Source organism: Ixodes scapularis, unplaced genomic scaffold (assembly GCF_016920785.2).
Source record: "Ixodes scapularis isolate PalLabHiFi unplaced genomic scaffold, ASM1692078v2 PGA_scaffold4__175_contigs__length_147842914, whole genome shotgun sequence".
NCBI classification, from domain to species: domain Eukaryota; kingdom Metazoa; phylum Arthropoda; class Arachnida; order Ixodida; family Ixodidae; genus Ixodes; species Ixodes scapularis.
This window is the reverse complement of record NW_024609879.1, coordinates 68,318,311-68,337,798: the sequence shown is the minus strand read 5'-3', so window position 1 is coordinate 68,337,798 and position 19,488 is coordinate 68,318,311.

The window sequence follows — 19,488 nt, the reverse complement described above, 5'->3', positions numbered from 1 at the left end:
TTTCCCTCACTGCTGCTCAAGGTAGGGGTAAATGAGGGCCCTTTAACCGAACAGTCAGTAGTATAGCCACGCATAAATCTGGAAGCCCGTAAACGTATACGGGTACGTCTGCGTGACCATTAAAATTCTCCGACTGCGGAGAGCGGAATTATCGGCAGTGTCTCGCTCTTCACACTGTCAGTAGCGGGAAAATCTGTCCAGAAAGATTGGCTATCGAATTGGGACCTCAAAGGGGCTGAACTACGATAACATCACCTTGTTCGCGCTTATTTTGCCTAAATTTCATAGTAGTTCGAAATTATACACGCACATAACGGCATACAAAAACTGCGTAAGGTCTCGTATATAATCAAAAGGCGCAGTGGCACCGACCCGTATTAAATGAAGGCAGCCAAACAAAAGCTCACCTGTCAAAATCTCACCAGTTTATTTTCATGGATCCGGACAAAACCGCACTTTGCGAATGACTGTGGAAGGTGAAGGAGGCTAGGTCAAGATGCTGGTTGATTTACTGTTGATGCGCCGACGAATTTGAAGATCAATTAGTCATTCAATTGAATTGTTTTGTGCACTTAATTTAGGTGAAAGCAGCCTTGCGCGACAAAATAAGCTGAACAAAGTGGCACCTGCGAGTTACAGCAGGGGCACTAAAGGGGCTGCTGAAATCGTCTGTTATTGATCGTAACACATTCTACGGGCTTATAAGTCCTCAAAATTAATTAAAAATATGCAGTTCTGCGCCGCCTATTTTTCTATTCAAATATTATCAAAGATAGGTTTTCTGCAATATGCCGCGGAATCCAAACCGCTGCCGAACGACGGATGGTTCTCGTCCGCCAATCGCGAGCGGTGGTTTCCCGCGCGGAGTGATCCGCACGCACGCTGCTTCTCGGACTGTTTTGGTTCTATCCACAGTGGTTGAATCAGTTGCGCATTCGTAAGTACCTAAAAAGTATTGCGAAGAAACGCTCCAGAAAGCAGACAAGCGGGCACATCACTCGCACCGAAAGAAGGCGAGAGAAAACATAGTCCGCGTGTATTTCTATCGTGATGTGCTTAATATGCTGTTTTGTTATTTTAAACTTTGGATGCATAATAATTTCAAATACTATGTTATATAAAACAAAAATAAGTCTCCAGAAACCCTTTAGTGCCCCTTTAAGATATGTTTTTATGTGCAATTGTGGGAATGGCGGTAAATACTACACTATCGCGCATTTATCATTATTGTCGTTCATAAAGCGCTCCTTTTAAAAATAGCCGCTGCTTTCGCTTTCCAATTATGTTTTATAACGACTATAATACAAAGGTTAACTCCTGAGACATTCTGATTGTAGTTTTCGGTCACCACAAACAAACATTCGTTCCTAATATCATGATCGGCAATTAAATAAACAAAATAAATTCTTCATAAACTCTTTGATCATGTCCCGTCATAGTATAGTGATCTTTTGTCCGGGTCTCTGAAAAAAGTGCTGAGGTTTTGTGCGGGTCCATGAAAAAATTGGGAGCTTTTGCCCGGTGAGCTTGTGTCCGGTGAGCTCTTGTTCAAGATTCATAGATTCGTCAGTGACAACGGTCACATCGCCCCCACGGATCATTGTCACGTTACCTAGTGGCTTTAGTATGAAGCGCTATTTTAACTGAGATTACGAGGGAGGCTCCAATTTTTTGTGTGGTTTCAAACCGACAAACCACCCATAATGCGATGGCAGATCAAATCACGTCGATAAAACCAATTTTCCACATTGCTAGTTGCAGGGGTTAAGAATCGTATGATTTGCGTAATACCAAGGCAAGACAGAGCGGGTGCACATTTGGAGGAACGCCCTCATCGAACAAGTGCTCGCGCGGAGAAAGCGCCTCTCACAGCAAAGAAACTCAAAGCAACATTTGCGAAAAAAAAGTACATTGGAGAGTCTTTTTTTTGCATTTTAAAGCTATAGCTCGTGAAATCTCAACACCTGCGAACGGATCCACTTACCTTCACAACAAATACAGATCTCAGCTTGATATTTGGATGACACTTTCGTAAAATCCCACCTATACAAGACTAATCGAACATTATTCAGTCAGTTACTTTCGCACCTTCTTCTATTTATTTATAGAATGCCTAAATTGTGCTGAGGGCATTAGTTTAGTTGCTACTTTTGTACGAAATCTGTCAAATTGTTACAGAAAGAGAAACCGACTACAAAAATGCTCATATGTCAAATTGCAACGAACAAACAAAAATACACGAATATGAAAACGAAAAACAATGTGTCAAATACATAGCACGATAATATCACGCCTATATGGCACTACAAGTATCAGTCGAGACGATTATTCTCAGAAATCACTACAGTCACGCATCAATTTTTTGGGAAAAAAGAAGGCTGTTCAAACAGTAACAATTTGTTTCTAAAAGTGGTAGCCTACGTTAAAAGCACTCGGGCTTCCTTTAGAAGCACATTGCTCGTAAAATACGTCCGAATGATTTGCAGCTTTTCGCCTGCAGTTTAGAGTACCACAAACACGACAACAAGGTATACATCCGCGCGAATGCTGCTCGTGTCCGAGGCGGGTACCGGACATTTCATCGAACGCTATTTCATGTTATTGAATTTTCGAGTAATAAAATAATTTTTACATAATTTTCTATCGCGTTTGAAATAGTATTGACGCCGCATTAAATTCACCAGAAATTGAATGACTACACGGTCAATTTGTTGTCCATCTAAACCTTGGCTACTGAATCATAGCAGGTATCTATCACATCAAAACTTGACGGGTAAATAATAATATTAAGCTTTACTTTCATATCCCATTAGAGTTAATTATAGGGTCCAGAATGAAAGCCGCTATAGACGGCTTGACAAACTCTCGGACCCAGTGACATTCTGCAGTAGGCAGAGGGAACAAAGTAAAACACACAGGCATTGAATCAAAGAGCAAGCAGTTTCAATGGATATTAATTACCCTGTCACTCTTCAGAGCCTATAAATATACAAGGTCTCCGTTTATATAATAGATAGAAACACATGGACTAGAGGATTAATTACCAGATTAACAACTTACCGAGCGCATGTCGATACCCTATTGGAAAAACGTACAAGAAACAAACCTGTTGCTTGTACAGTTCTGGTATGACACCAACATAATTTCTTTGAGTTATGCAGCTAGTTTGGTTTGGCGTTCTGCATAACTGGAGATGGCGGCACCGCTATGGCTCCGGGTCTCTCTATACTGGCAGCAACTTTGCTTGCCGATGTGATTCGGTGTGGCTGGTATGATTTTGCGTCCGATGACGTAGGCGACTGCCGTCTTTCCAACAAAACGCTCATACCACAGGACCACCGGTATAACCAAATCATACATGCAGAAAGACGACCGCCATCTTCCAACAAAAACGTCCATCGTTCACCACCGCTATCGTTACACACCTCCATACATGTCGAAAAAGAACATAAGCCACGTTTACACGAATGCGACTGAGTCGCATTGAGTCCAGTTGCCGCATTCAATATGCGGTCATGTAAACGGCATAATGCGCAAAGCGCATCGCATTTTGAAACGGGGAGGATTATCGGAAGGCGCTCGCTGCGAGAGCGAGTGAACAGCTCAGAACATTGCAGCGGCCAACCTCGTCGCCGGCGCGGAGAGCGGTCCCGCAATTTTTTTCCCGAGAACGCAAGCATTTATTGCGATCATAAGTAAGCGGAATATAGCGGAGCTGCTCGGTGAGGGCGGCCCCGTCCAAACCTTTGCGAAGTACGACTTGCGCGTCCGAGGGGTCACAAAGGCTTCGGTGCAAGCACGAATGACACCGAGAGCTCCGAGCACTGTAGAGCACTGCATGGTAGCGCAGAACGAGCAGCTCCTACCTCGGTGCAGTTCCTGGCTCCGCAAGAGCCTCTCGGACTCGCGGTCGGGTTGGTCCGGTCGCGATCGGCGAGGTCTAGCGCGGCGAAACGCGGAGGCTCCCACAAAGCGTGCACACACACGTCGCCTCTCGTTCAGAGCGAACCGGCGGCCCGGCCTCGAGTCCTAAACGCCTTCCGTCTCCCAACTTCTTCCACAGTACCGAAGACAGCGGGCACGATCTTTACGTTCACTGAATGCGTCGAAAGGCCTCCACGTGCGATGCACCGGAAAACGTAATGCGGCTGGTGCCGGAACGGAACTGCATAACTTCGAGCTTTGAGTCAACGTGCACGGCAACAAACCAATCGTGACACCAAGCCGCGGATACCGCATCGCCGGTCGACAGCGGCAAACGGCCCGTTGCTCGTATCGTGGGCCGTGACTCGTACTCGGCCAACTTAGCGTCTTTTCGTGGCCCCTCGCGTCGTCGCAACCAGCCACGAACCCGACAAACCCACCAGCCCGAAACCGTAGCGACCGTAGCCTGCGTTGGAGAAAAGCGAAACCGAAACTTAAAGCTTCCGCCCAGTGGCTTCCGCTGCCGCGGCTTTTCTAACTTCGCGGCTTCCACTTCCGGTCGTCGCGGAGATGGCGAAGATAGAGCGGTGTGGGGGGTCGTTGGCTCGTTTACGGTTACGGGACAGATGTTTTGCGGTCCGTTTCTACTGCGTCTCTGGCTCTCAACTGGACGGCACCTCTCATAGTTCAACCAGGCGTGGTCAGCCTGCGTCAGGCCGGCTCGACTCGTCCGATCGCCGGACCGCAGGCGACTTCCAAGTACGGCCGTTAGGCCTAGGATGCGAAGGTCTAGGATCCGTGAAGCGGTAAGCGAATCTCGTCCCGTTTTCGTTCTACTTTTAAATTACGTTAGGTGCGCTACAGTATAAGCATGCGTGCCAAGTGTTCGTGACAATTTTGAACTAGAATAATAGTGCTTCATTGCGGTCATTTGCCGAAAATGTAAATCGAGCAATGATCGAGGAGCCATGCTTGAAAACGGTGTATGTACGATGTTAACTTCTACCTGGGCGGCTAAAAAAAAAAAAAAGTCAAGACTGGTTACGGTTGGATGCGAGGCTGGTCCCAATGCAATGGTAAGCACTTAGAGCGCCTTTCTGAACGGCATGTTAGCAATATAGCGATCAACGAGACGAGCGACGGCGAGAAGCTACGAGAGCCGGCGCCGAGCGCCGAAGATTTCTCACTCTCGCTGCTTGCGCCGCTCGGTTCTTGGGCTTCTAGAAAACGTCGCTCATCGCCTTGGTCGTTCACACCAATCGCTTTCATAATGTGTGTCTCGTCGCGCGGCTGACTGCCGTGTTTATTCAAATATAAGTCAACCTTTTTTTTTCCTCGGAAATTGTGATTAAAGAATTTCGACACCTACATTCGCGACCAAATTTTGCGACCCTACCGGAGGCATGAAGCTATCGAGTCACCGAGCCGGCGTTGCCGTAGAGCCGCGCCGCTTCTTGTTTCAAAAAGCTTTTGGTTGCCGAAATGGCTCGCCGCCCGCGGTGGCCGATGCCGCTATCGCGCGCACCCCTCGGGCGTCGGATTTCGACATCGCGCCTCTAGCGTTCCCCTTGCTGGGCAACGGGTAAGGAGAGGAACGCGATGCGCCATGCACTTTACCCTCCATCCTCGCAAACGCGCACAAAAAAAAAAAAAGAAAAAAAAAAGAAAGATGTTATTTTTGTTAGTTGCTTGAGGCGGCTCGGCTCGCGTGTTGCTCATGGCGACACGGCTGCTTTGCTTGCGTCTTTGTAGTTTGTCTTCCGTCGCTTCGCACCTTTTTTTGTTTCTTGTCGTCATTTTACAACGGTGTCAGTGAAGTATTGCTGCGAATTTGCGAGGATGTCTACCCAGCTGACGAAGCTTCGGACGATGATAACATGTCCAGAAGTTCTGACGGTTTTTTTCTTTCTGTTGATCAAAATTTCCCCTGTTCTTAAAAATAAAAAAAAAGGTCGACCTATATTTGATTTTTTTTTTGTTCTTGGTGGATCCAATAAATAGGGTTCGACCTATTTTCGAGTAAATACGGTAACTTTAATTTTTATTTTTTGGTTACGTCGGACGCAACTCGAATGCTTGACAGTTACGTTGGGCGTAACTTTAATTTTTATTTCGGGTTCCGTCGGACGTAACGTTAGACACTCCGTTACACTCAAGGAAAATAGGGGCTGCTGGTTCATCATATAAACCAACCATTTGTGTTTAATTAAAATGCATCACTGACCTAAAAAAAAAATACTGCTATCCTAGAGTTTATGCTATAGGAATGTAGCGCTTCAGATAAATTTGTTAATTTTTACTTTTAGTCCCTGCCCCCTCCAGATACAACATCTGGCCTAAAGCAGTGTTCCGGATCTCCTTCCAAGACCTCAGGCGGGTCGTCATTCAATCCAGGAGTCGGCGGCGTCTCATGGGCGTGTTGCTGGTGCTTACTGGATGGTGCTACCGAGGGAAAAGTGGTCATGCTTGCGAAAGGCAAGTATGGCCGCCGTAAGTATACATATTGTCTTTACCTTTGCTCGAATCCACTTTTAAGAAATGCACAGTTCGAATGTGTGCATCTCTCAATGTTTCCACAGTCGGCTGTTTTTTTTGTTTTTTTTTTGAGTGCTCCAACTCTGTCAGCGCTAGTTTCTCTAGATCATGCAAATGGGATGCAACACTAAACCACATATGCTCTCGCAACAAACAGTGCTGTGCAGAAGCACAGTGGGATTTACTCTAGCTTTATAATGCAGCACAAAATAGTTGACACCAAGTATAGCTCCTTTTGGGACTCCGTTTAACCAAAAGCTCTGCCGAAACAAACTTGCCGCCTTATAGGTAGTGCAAAAGAACCTTGCGTGCCTAACCTGGAGAAGGGCATTTTTTTTTCATAGGTCAATTTTTTCTTAAAACAATACCTTCAGCCTCCTTGAAATGTTAACATCATGTGACACACGGAAGAACAGTAAACTCTTTAATGTTGGCGAACCTTTAATTTTCGCGGCCTTTAATTTTGCAGAATTCAGTGGCTGCGATTATGTCCTCTGTGACCGATTGGAGAAGAAATAGGGGCCACGAAGATAAGGGGGTTTTACTGTACATCGGAGGAAAGAGGAAGACACTTATCTTTGTATGCAGGAGTAAAACCAGCAACAACAATCATGGTGTCGACACTTTGTAAGCCTATCTGTGTCTATTGAATGATATCAATTTTGTTTTAGTTCGTTAAACATTGTTGCTTGTACATTGTGGGATGTCGTCTTCAACACGAGCAGTGGTTTTCTTCTCAAGCAGGCAGCATGGACGCGTGCCGCAGCACAACATAGTTCATTTGCAGGTGGTACCGCAGGTTGAAGGATGGTTGGCACAATATGGGGGAATCACAATTCAATGTTCTACCTCGAGCGTAGACAAGATTTGCTTATTCTAAATCATTTTGTCTAAAAATCTGGGATTTTCGATAAATGTACCCGCATGGTTGGAAGGGCCAGACAAGCCTTGTAAGCGCTTCATTTTCTAGCGTCTCAGTCCTGAATCCACTCACACACCACATGTGTAGATGTTCCGATAGGTGGGAGCACTTATTTGGAAAATGGTGAATGGCAACTCTTATCTTTATCAGACTTCTGTATTATGGTCAAAGTTGGACTGCATATTTGCAATACTTTTTCTCACTTAAAAATATGTCATACTAAAATATGTAGAATAGCCGAGGACAAAAAGAGAATGGCTGGGCGTCCTCCAGCACGTGCTTGTGCTTTTCACCTCACTTTGGACAGATGTGCTTGCTCCAGGCTCATGAGGCGCTGAAACGTCATCGAAGGTAGCAGACGGGCTGGTGGTGGAACAACGGAGACTTCTCCCTGCCTTTCTCATGCTGTCAGTGAGCGTGTACCTCTATACTCTAACTTAGCTTAACCTGCACAGAGCTGAGGAGAATAGGCTCGGCGAGTGCCCTTACTGCATATGCATTTGTACAGCTGAGGCACTTTCTGAATCAAGAACATTGTGTATCTTACCTTCAAAAACACATCATTTTGGGGGTGCAAAAGGAATTTTAAGGCATATCTTTGTTTGTACTGTCCTATTACGCATCGCAGGCACGTAGCCAGGGGGAGGCTTATGAGGCCCGGCCCCCCCCCCCCCCCCCCGATATCTTCCATTTTGCATGGGTCCTCCTCTCCCCCCTCCCCCTCATAAGGCATTCTGTTATGAGTGGGTCCCCCCTGAAACAAAATCCTGGCTACGCATCCTGTTGATAAATTTAATGCCTGCCAGGTAAATTGTTTTGCATTCAGTTAATATATCAGTATTCAGTTAGGTATCCCAAGTCATTAGTCGTTGAGATGCAGTCTCTCTGCAAGTCAGTCATGTTTAACATTCATAAAACTGCTTGTCAAATAATGGCACTGTCGAGGACATGTACTCGGCTCGAGCAATCGCTGTGCACAAGCTGGTCGTGTGGATGCAGGCAGCAAACATCCCGGTTGAAACGTCCTTCCTCGCAATGTAGCTCAAGACTAGGTCAGGGCCCCACTCACAAACGTCTATACTTTGCATCTCTTTAAGCTGGACCACTTTTGACACTACAAGCCATTGCAGCAAAAACAGCGTGAGACATGATTATAAGCTCGACATACCATGGCATCCAACTAGAAGGTCACATGGCTTGCAGCTTCTACCGTGGTTAACTTTAAACTGAGATAGTTTGGAATAATGCTCCCAGTGTTTAGTGTTGCCCGGCACGGTTCACAATTTGGTGATATAGTGCTGCATTGAAAAATCCGCATTCGTGACTGTATCACCTTATGAATGCATACTAGCTATTAAACTCTCTATTCCGCAGAGAAATGAAATGCACTTTGCTTCCAATTGCAGCTATTTATGGAACATCATGGTATGAAGCACCTTATGGCTGCAAGCTCTGACTGATCTTGTTCTCTGGTCTGCGCAGGCCCATTGCGGGGAGTCACTCCGAGAGCCTCACCAGAGGTTCCTGCCCGTGGGCGTTCTAAATTTTTTTGTTGTAGGTATGCATCCTTTCTGTCTTTCCCTAATGTACTCAGGCGTTTTCTTTTCATTGTCGCAGATTTGCCTCAAAATTGGTTCAGCACAAAAATGGATGCTGTACAACTGTATCCCGCATATTTTGTTCAAGATAACTTTTCTTTGTGAAAGTTAGACTTTTTTTTATGAAGGTTAGTCCTTTTTGTTTTTATTCACAAATGTATTTGAGTTTCCATGGGCAACACTAAAACGTTAGGCCAATGGCAAGGACAAGTTCACTGCTCTAACTTGTTCTCAACTGATTGCAAGAAATTTTGTTAATGTTGTGAAACCTCTTTCCAGCACTTGCTTTGCAGCATGGAAACAAATTATACATGGGACATACTCTTCTTTAGACTGCTTGTTCATTCTGCAGGTCTGCCTTCTATAGATGTCGTGCTTCTGGAGAGCAGGCGAATTCGATTGTTGGTTTTGCCATTGCTTTTTTTTAGCCGTTGTCTTAATAGTTTTTGTAAATTTAAAAATTTTCCTAAAAAGCAAGTCGGCAAGAATATCTATTTTGACTAGTTAGCTGAAAATAATGATCTAGTACCCTTTAGTCAGTAAAATAGTTAGTGTGCGCCGCTGTTAGTGTCAAGTAGAGATGCACGCTTTTTAGGCATTTTGCGCAGAGTGGTACCCATTTTTATTGCTTAGCCTCTTGGTGCGCCAACTAAACTCTTTCTATCCAGAAGCCTGCCCTTTGCTTTTATTTGGCAGGCTTTGGCAATAAAATAATATAGTGTTATTCCTCGGTGGCTTAAAAACCGAAAGAAGTTTCTTCATGTTTAAACGCAAAGTTTTATAAAGGCAAAAATCAATTAAGCCAGTAGCAGACGACACATAGACTCAGCAGTGCTCCGCGCCAACAGCGTTGCATCAAAATAGCGGTCGTCTCCTTTTTGCTGCCTTCTCTCTCTTTCCTTCGGCGCTCTACTCCCTTTCCTCCTCTCCGGCACCTTTGTCACCACACCCACTGGCTAAACTCTCCCACTATACGGCTCTGCATTGCAGTAGTAGGTTTTTCTTATAGTCTTTAGAGTTAAACGTGAATATTTGACAGAAATCTCCCAGGTTGGGGTGAAAGAGGGTTAAATGAATGCATTTGATCATTCGCCTTAATTCAGTACCCATCATTTCAAGGCCTGTGTGGCCTTGTCCTGGGGTGTGTCTATGACTGTGGCTGTGAAGGAGCAGTTTTTTAATAGGTACAAGTACAAAGTATAAAAACAAAAGGATCTATGTGCTGATCATGAAAGAATATGCTAGCCATTCTAATGTAGCTCTGCCAAGTACTTGATTGTGATTTGTTTTTATTTCCAGCTACTTGGTTGCCTCAAGATCTGGAGATCCTAGTGGCCACAAGCTTGGAATCTTCTTCTGTGGTCCGGCCAAGACCATGGGGGAGGTAATCCCAGCAACAAGAGCATCACAGTATCTCCCTGCCTGTGACTTTCGATTAGCATCACGACAAGGGAGTCCTCATGCCACCAAATGTTAGGTATGCTGCTCGAAATAAGCATTCTTACCTATCCTTAAAGTGAAACAGCAAAAGCACTACTAAGCCTAAAATGCAAAAAACATTCAAATCTCGGGTTGGATGGAGTTCCAAATACAAAAAGGCGTCTGCAGACATGATTCACATGTGAACTTAAAGCCCACGGATGTAGGTTCGACGGAGTCACAGAAATAACTTCCCGCAGATGGCTTCGCTAGTGCCATACCCAAACAAATTCTTAAAATAATCATTGTGTTACGTTGGTGTCATTAATCGTATGTACCTACCCCACCCAGCAGTCGGGAGATGTGAAATATAAAAAAATGGGAAGTTGCACATTGTCAGCTCTGCAAAGATAATATATTGAACCGAGCATAGCACGTTCAACTTAAGAAAGCAATTCAGTGCATGCCTAGTTTTAAGCTTCACATATTTATTATTGCCCTTCATAATGAAGTAAAAACTGCTTAAGTTGTGGCCCACTACAGGCTTTCTATTTGTGTTAAAAAGTGTTATGGCAGTTTAAACAGCTCGCTCCAAATATTTTCTTGAAATGCATAGGTTTATGGAAATTATTATGTGGATGTTTGCAGACAGTCATGGTGAGACCAAACTTTAGTGCCAAGTGTTCCACTTATTCAGAGTTGGTTGAGTCTGTAAATATTGTAGGTCGCAAATTAAATTTTTATGGTATGCAATGGGCGCAATCATCCGTAATGACTAGCTCTACCTAGGGGAACTTTATACGTTTACTACGGCAAGATGGTTTCACAAAACTAAGTATTTAGTTTATTCAACTCCTGCACTAACCTTATCTCTAGAAACTTTTTATATTCTTTACAATGCTGAGTTAGGATTCTGGAAGTAGTTTTTCTAGAACTACGCTAAACATTTCCAGTTCATAATTTTTCTAGCAAAGAATTCGAGAGAGCCAAACCCTGTAATATACGAATGGAACTCGAAGAATGATACGACTGGCAGTTTGAAACATTCGGCACTGTAACAGTAACAATGACATGACACTTGCCTATGTAATGCTCATTCTCGCAGATCAAACTGCTTTTTCCGTCTGCACTCATTTTCAGTATACTCATTCAGCGAACTCGCACCCGAGACTGCAGCGCTGGGTTCTGCGAAGTAATTTGCATGAATATAGATGCAACAGGTTTCTTTGAGTGTGCGTCTAACACGTATTCTTCATAGTGAATCTGCTACTGTATTCATGACCATGTCCTTAATTGTATCCACATTCCAGTTATTTTTATTTTGACATTTGAGTTTTCTTCAGTACTTTTCTCAACATCTGTGCTTGTTGAGCCGTACTCAAGACCATTAATCTTGCCTTTCACTATTACATTAATATATAAAACTGTTGATGCCGAGTGAGCATTCAAGGTCCTGAATCTGTCGTGCGAGTTAAATAATAACCAATGAAAAGCTCTACAAAGTAAATTTTGTTAAAGGAGGCTGTATAAGCATTAAAATAGCACATGCCATGCTAAAAAAAATACAAATTCTTGTTAGGTATGCAAGGATGACACTGCTGTTTCTGATGTGTCACAAAAAAAATCAGTGCCATACAGTGTTCCTTATGGAAGTACAAACTGTCGAATTCAAAGCCCAGAAGTTTTATTCAAGAATGTTCCTCAATAGAAATGTATTTAGAGATCTGAGCCACTGACTCATACATGACTATGAGGCGAACATTCATTTTCATGTGCATTATAGTTTACAAGATCTAGTCTGCATTGATTTATTGAATTCATGCTGAAACTGGGAGGGGTTCTCTGGGTATGAATAAAGATATAAACATTTCTTGAAATCAAAACATTTGAGAACGGACGAAAAGAAGGATGTGAGAACGGTATCTTAGATTCTCTTCTCTTTTTCTTATCTCTAATTTTCACCGTATTTCACCCGATGCATTTAGTTTTTTTAGCGCAGCTCTTAGCACCCCCCTGTTGGAAAATTTCGATGATGGAAATGACGAAAAAGGCCCATACAAGCGTAACCGTAATATGGGACATCCTATACAAGCGAATCGGCGGATCCAGTATAGTGGATTAAGGCGGAACGATACACGTAGGCGGAACCATACAAGCGTGTCGTATTATGGGACATCCTATACCAGCGTATTGGAATACGGCGGAAACATGTGGAACCATACATGCATAACGTAATATGGGACAACCTATACCAGCGAAAAGGCGATACCAGCACGGTGGAGCCATATCGCTCCAACATGCTGGTTTCGCCTTTTCACTGTTGTACAGGGCGATTTAGTTTTAAGCTTTACATATATGTTTAGAAAGGTCGTGAAAGCTAAATTAATGCGGTTTGTGCAGGCGAGTTATACGGCCAGGCGTACGTAGTATAGGGACCTAATCGTAACAATCAGTCAGATAATTAAATACAATTTGTTAATTAACTTTTAAATTAGTGAAAATGAAAATATGATTTCAATTAGAAACTTGCTGAGTCATTGAAAACCACAAAATCAACTCTTTTTAGAAGGATATAATGCAGGGGTAGCCTTTTACGCGTTCTGTAAAAACGCTTTATTTGGACGAGTTTCTAGGTTTCAGTTTCTTATCAGAGCTCATCTCTGCGCCCAAGGTCCTGTTCCCCCTTAGACACGCAACGCACGTGCGCCTTGCTTCCCTCCATCCTACGAGGGAGGCGAGGGGGCGGCTTCGCACTGCGGCCACCGGGCAGCAAAACCGCAGGTGCAGAGATGCGCTCTGGTAAGAAACCAAAGTCTGGAAACGCGTCCAAATTGACCATTTTTTTAGAACGCCATAAAATGCTGCTCTTGTTTTATATCTTCACAAAGAAAGTTGATTTAGTGTGTTTTGATGATGTTTAGCAAGTTTCTAATTGGAACCATGGGTCTATTTTCACTGATTAAAAATTTCAGGAACATACTATACTTAGAGAGAGGCTGAAGCGGTTTTGTATTTCAGAAAACACTTTTAAATCTTCTTCATATGACCTCCAGAATCTCAAATATCAAAATTATTTGGTAATTTTATGAATCGAGGCTGCATAGAGTCATTTTTAAAGCACTGTGAAAGCACTTCCCTGGAGAGCGACGTCACAAAAGTGACTTTCGAAATCTTTGCTCATGCATCTTCATCACCTATCAAAGCTATGCACGCACGTGCTATTTTTTAAAAGGGCAGAAAAATGTGTCGCGACTGGTGCCAATGCGGGAGAATATACCTAGAAAACTTGAGATTGGACGCGCGGCCCTTAAGCGACACGCTTGGCGGCCGAAAGGTCTTCTTACGATGTCACTATTGGTAGGATGTTTTTTTTTGTTTTCTCACGTTTAGTTATATCTTTGTGGAAAACGAACGGTATATTCAGATTCGCGAGATAAAACTATGCTAGAATGAACCTCCATCTAGTTTTCTGAACGAAGACTGGCACATCTCTGTAATAAGCTGACTGATCATTACAAATTAGCCTTTTATACTATGCCGCCCTGGCCATATAACTCACGTGCACAGACCGCGTAAATGTAGCTTTTACGGCTTTTTTAAAAAAAATCTGTAAAGCATACAAAAAAACACTCTCTAGAATGTCCCCCAATACGATACGATTGTGTGGTTCTTTTCCCGCTTGCATTGTCCAAGAAAGACCTGTGGACATCCAGCGTTTCATTGGAATGCTGGATGTCAGCGAGTCTACATCAGTGAGTGGATTCAAACAAGCATGATGTTTGCACACCAGTAAGCTCTTATCCGAGGCTCACCAGGATCACTAAGAGCAGAGACAAAATGTCGTGACGTGGTAAATTTGGTTGCAGGTATTTATTTTTAGAAGAACTGCAAGCAGCAAAGCTTAACTTTGCTCAAAAGAAGATAACTAAAAATTCAATACTGAACAATGGTGTCCCTTGAGCTGTCAGACCAAACTCCCACTCTTGCCACTCAGGAGTTCCCAGCTTGTGCGTAGAAGATCAGCACAACCCAAATTTGTGCTGCAAGCGCACCTGCAATATAAAAGTTGAATAAACATGAGATGAAATATGAGACGTTTACAATTCTCTGTAATGTGAAATTAGAGCACAGATCTTGAAGAGGAGGATGGGAGGGTATGACCCCCCACCCCCACCTCTTCTGCCCCCTCCCATTTAGCGAAAAATTTCCCTGAATTTAGCGGGCAAATTTGCCCACTAAATTTAGCGGGTTAAGTTTTCCACAAAATTTAGCGCGGAAATTGGTGTCACATGACCTCAACACAAATGCAGTTTTCCCGCTAAAAGTAGCGGGGAGAATGACATTGCATGACCGTGTCATGTCATCCATAAAAAATTTAGTTTCACAGCTAGACTTAGCGGAAATATTAAAGTCACATGACCGCAACATTAATTCAATTTCCTGCCAAGTTTAGTTGGGCGGTTATGCCGAGGGCGACGCCGCGAAACGCGGAAACGGGTGCTAAGAGCTTCGCTAAAAAAACTAAATGCATCAGGTGAAATAAGGTGAAAATTAGAGATAAGAAAAAGAGAAGAGAATCTAAGATACCGTTCTCAGATCCTTCCTTTTGTCCGTTCTCAAATGTTTTGATTTCAAGAAATTTTTATATCTTTATTCATACCCAGAGAACCCCTCCCAGTTTTAGCATGAATGCAATAAATCAATGCAGACTAGACCTTGTAAACTATAATGCACATGAAAATGAATGTTCGCCACATAGTCATGTATGAGTCAGTGGCTCAGATCTCTAAATACATTTGTATTGAGGAACATTCTTGAATAAAACTTCTGGGCTTTGAATTCGACAGTTTGTACTTCCATAAGGAACACTGTATGGCACTGATTTTTTTTGTGACACATCAGAAACAGCAGTGTCATCCTTGCATACCTAACAAGAATTTGTATTTTTTTTTTAGCATGGCATGTGCTATTTTAATGGTTATACAGCCTCCTTTAACAAAATTTCATTTGTAGAGCTTTTTATTGGTTCTTATTTAACTCGCACGACAGATTCAGGACCTTGAATGCTCACTCGGCATCAACAGTTTTATATATTAATGTAATAGTGAAAGACAAGATTAATGGTCTTGAGTTCGGCTCAACTAGCACAGATGTTAAGAAAAGTACTGAAGAAAACTCAAATGTCAAAATAAAAATAAGCTGGAATGTGGATACAATTAAGGACATGGTCATGAATACAGTAGCAGATTCAATATGAAGAATACGTGTTAGACGCACACTCAAAGAAACCTGTTGCAACTATATTCATGCAAATTACTTCGCAGAACCCAGCGCTGCAGTCTCGGGTGCGAGTTCGCTGAATGAGTCCACTGAAAATGAGTGCAGACGGAAAAAGCAGTTTGATCTGCGACAATGAGCATTACATAGGCAAGTGACATGTCATTGTTACTGTTACAGTGCCGAATGTTTCAAACTGCCAGTCGCATTATTCTGCGAGTTCCATCCGTATATTACAGGGTTTGGCTCTCTCGAATTCTTCGCGAGAAAAATTATGAACTGGAAATGTCTAGCGTAGTTCTAGAAAAACTACTTCCAGAATCCTAACTCAGCATCGTAAAGAATATAAAAAGTTTCTAGAGATAAGGTTAGTGCAGGAGTTGAATAAACTAAATACTTAGTTTTGTGAAACCATCTTGCCGTAGTAAACGTATCAAGTTCCCCTAGGTAGAGCTAGTCATTACGGATGATTGTGCCCATTGCATACCATAAAAATGTAATTTGCGACCTACAATATTTACAGACTCAACCAACTCTGAATAAGTGGAACACTTGGCACTAAAGATTGGTCTCACCATGACTGTCTGCAAACATCCACATAATAATTTCCATAAACCTATGCATTTCAAGAAAATATTTGGAGCGAGCTGTTTAAACTGCCATAACACTTTTTAACACTAATAGGAAGCCTGTAGTGGTCCACAACTTAAGCAGTTTTTACTTCATTATAAAGGGCAATAACAAATATGTGAAGCTTAAAACTAGGCCTGCACTGAATTGCTTTCTTAAGTTGAACGTGCTATGCTCGGTTCAATATATTATCTTTGCAGTGCTGACAATGTGCAAGTTCCCATTTTTACTATACTTCACATCTCCCGACAGCTGGGTGGGGTAGGTACATAAGATTAATGACACCAACGTAACACAATGATTATTTTAAGAATTTGTTTGGGTATGGCACTAGCGAAGCCATCTGCGGGAAGTTATTTCTGTGACTCCGTCGAACCTACATCCGTGGGCTTTAAGTTCACATGTGAATCATGTCTGCAGACGCCTTTTTGTAATTGGAAGTCCATCCAACCCGAGATTTGAATGTTTTTTGCATTTTAGGCTTAGCAGTGCTTTTGCTGTTTCACTTAAGAATAGGTAAGAATGCTTATTTCGAGTAGCATACCTAACACTTGGTGGCATGAGGACTCCCTTGTCGTGATGCTAATCGAAAGTCACAGGCAGGGAGACACTGTGATGCTCTTGTTGCTGGGATTACCTCCCCCATGGTCCTGGCCGGACCACAGAAGAAGATTGAGTCCAAGCTTGTGGCCACTGGGATCTCCAGATCTTGAGGCAACCAAGTAGCTGGAAATAAAAACAAATCACAATCAAGTACTTGGCAGAGCTACATTAGAATGGCTAGCATATTCTTTCACGATCAGCACATAGATCCTTTTGTTTTTATACTTTGTGCTTGTACCTATTAAAAAACTGCTCCTTCACAGCCACAGTCACAGACACACCCCAGGACAAGGCCACACAGGCCTTGAAATGATGGGTACCGAATTAAGGCGAATGATCAAATGCATTCATTTAACCCTCTTTCACCCCAACCTGGGAGATTTCTGTCAAATATTCACATTTAACTCTAAAGACTATAAAAAAAACCTACTACTGCAATGCAGAGCCGTATAGTGGGAGAGTTGAGCCAGTGGGTGTGGTGGCAAAGGTGCCGGAGAGGAGGAAAGGGAGGAGAGCGCCGAAGGAAAGAGAGAGAAGGCAGCAAAAAGGAGACGACCGCTATTTTGAGGCAACGCTGTTGGCGCGGAGCACTGCTGAGGCTATGTGTCGTCTGCTACTGGCTTAATTCATTTTGCCTTTATAAAAGTTTGCGTTTAAACATGGAGAAACTTCTTTCTTTAGGTTTTTAAGCCACCGAGGAATAACACTATATTATTTTATTGCCAGAGCCTGCCAAATAAAAGCAAAGGGCAGGTGTCTGGATAGAAAGAGTTTAGTTGGCGCACCAAGAGGCTAACCAATAAAAATGGGTACCACTCTTTGCAAAATGCCTAAAAAGCGTGCATCTCTACTTCACACTAACAGCGGCACACACTAACTATTTTACTGACTAAAGGGTACTAGATCATTATTTTCAGCTAACTAGTCAAAATAGATATTCTTGCCGACTTGCTTTTTAGGAAATTTTTTTAAATTTACAAGAACTATTAAGACAACGGCTAAAAAAAAAGCAATGGCAAAACCAACAATCGAATTCGCCCGCTCTCCAGTAGCACGACATCTATAGAAGGCAGACCTGCAGAATGAACAAGCAGTCTAAAGAAGAGTATGTCCCATGTATAATTTGTTTCCATGCTGCAAAGCAAGTGCTGGAAAGAGGTTTCACGACATTAACAAAATTTCTTGCAATCAGTTGAGAACAAGTTAGAGCAGTGAACTTGTCCTTGCCCTTGGCATAACATTTTAGTGTTGCCCATGGAAACTCAAATAAATTTGTGAATAAAAACAAAAAAGACTAACCTTCATAAAAAAAAAATCTTACTTTCGCAAAGAAAAGTTATCTTGGAACAAAATATGCGGGATACAGTTGTACAGCATCCATTTTTGTGCTGAACCAATTTTGAGGCAAATCTGCGACAATGAAAAGAAAACGCGTGAGTACATTAGGGAAAGACAGAAAGGATGCATACCTACAACAAAAAAATTTAGAACGACCACGGGCAGGAACCTCTGGTGAGGCTCTCGGAGTGACTCCCCGCAATGGGCCTGCGCAGACCAGAGAACAAGATCGGTCAGAGCTTGCAGCCATAAGGTGCTTCATACCATGAAGTTCCAGAAGTAGCTGCAATTGCAAGCAAAGTGCATTTCATTTCTCTGCAGAATGGAGAGTTTAATAGCTAGTATGCATTCATAAGGTGATACAGTCACGAATGCAGATTTTTCAATGCAGCACTATATCACCAAATTGTTAACCGTGCCGGGCAACACTAAAAACCGGGAGCATTATTCCAAACTATCTCAGTTTAAAGTTAATTACGGCAGAAGCTGCAAGCCATGTGACCTTCTGGTTGGATGCCATGGTACGTCGAGCTTATAATCATGTCTCACACTGTTTTTGCTGCAATGGCTTGTAGTGTCAAAAGTGGTCCAGCTTAAAGAGATGCAAAGTATAGACGTTTGTGAGTGGGGCCCTGACCTAGCCTTGAGCTACATTGCGAGGAAGGACGTTTCAACCGGGATGTTTGCTGTCTGCATCCAAACGACCAGCTTGTGCACAGCGATTGCTCGAGCCGAGTACATTTCCTTGACAGTGCCATTATTTGACAAGCAGTTTTATGAATGTTAAACATGACTCACTTGCAGAGAGACTGCATCTCAGCGACTAATGACTTGGGATACCTAACTGAACACTGATATATTAACTGAATGCAAAACAAATTACCTGGCAGGCATTAAATTTATCAACAGGGTGGGTCAACTCCGCATTAAGTTGGAGTCGATGTGTCAGGCACGTAGCCAGGATTTTGTTTCAGGGGGGGCCCCCTCATAACAAAACGCTGTATGAGGGGGAGGGGAGAGAGGAGGACCCATGCAAAATGGAAAATATCGGGGGGGGGAGGGTGGGGCCGGGCCTCATAAGCCTCCCCCTGGCTACGTGCCTGCAATCAGGGTTGTAAAAGTTACTTAAAAACTGTACCTAAGATACAGTTACAGTTACTCCTACGAAAAGGTAGTTAGGTACGAACCTAGGTACTTGCTTAAAGATGTACCTAGGTAGAGGTACAGTTACTTTAAAGATGC